Source organism: Scyliorhinus torazame, chromosome 21 (genome assembly GCF_047496885.1).
Source record: "Scyliorhinus torazame isolate Kashiwa2021f chromosome 21, sScyTor2.1, whole genome shotgun sequence".
Classification (NCBI taxonomy): Eukaryota; Metazoa; Chordata; class Chondrichthyes; order Carcharhiniformes; family Scyliorhinidae; genus Scyliorhinus; species Scyliorhinus torazame.
Window position 1 is genome coordinate 90167757 of NC_092727.1, and position 1057 is coordinate 90168813.

Below are 1057 nucleotides of genomic sequence, written 5' to 3' on the forward strand. Positions count from 1 at the left end.
AGAGATATTAACTCTGCTATTTGAAATAGGTCACTGGCATTGTTAACATAGCAGAATGTCATATCTACACATTAAACTTTCTTCCATTGTTTAATGAAGTGCTTTGAGAGGTTGATCATGAAGCGCATCACCTCCATACTCCCAGAACGCATTGATCCACTGCAATTCGCATACCGCTGCAACCGGTCCACATCAGACACCATTTCCCTGGCCCAACACTCATCCCTCGATCTTCTCGAAAACAAGGACTCCTACATTAGACTCCTATTTATTGACTACAGCTCCGCCTTCAACACCATAATCCCAGCCAAGCTCATATCAAAGCTCCAAAACCTAGGACTTGTCTCCCCACTCTGCAACTGGATCCTCGATTTTCTGACCAACAGACCACAATCAGTAAGAATGAACAACAACACCTCCTCCACAATAGTCCTCAACACCGGCGCCCCGCAAGACTGCGTACTTAGCCCCCTACTCTACTCCCTGTACACACATGACTGCGTGACAAAACTTGGTTCCAAAGTCTACAACTTTGCTGACGATACGACCATAGTGGGCCGGATCTCGAATAACGACGAGTCCGAATACAGGAGGGAGATAGAGAATCTAGTGGAGTGGTGTAGCGACAACAATCTCTCCCTCAATGCCAGCAAAACTAAAGAGCTGATAATTGACTTCAGGAAGCAAAGTACTGTACACACCCCTGTCAGCATCAACGGGGCCGAGGTGGAGATGGTTAGCAGTTTCAAATTCCTAGGGGAGCACATCTCCAAAAATCTGTCCTGGTCCACCCATGTCGACGCTACCACCAAGAAAGCACAACAGCGCCTATACTTCCTCAGGAAACTAAGGAAATTCGGCATGTCCACATTAACCCTTACCAACTTTTACAGATGCACCATAGAAAGCATCCTATCGGGCTGCATCACAGCCTGGTATGGCAACTGCGCGGCCCAGGACCACAAGAAACTTCAGAGAGTCGTGAACACCGCCCAGTCCATCACACAAACCTGCCTCCCATCCATTGACTCCATCTACACCTCCCGCTGCCTGGGGA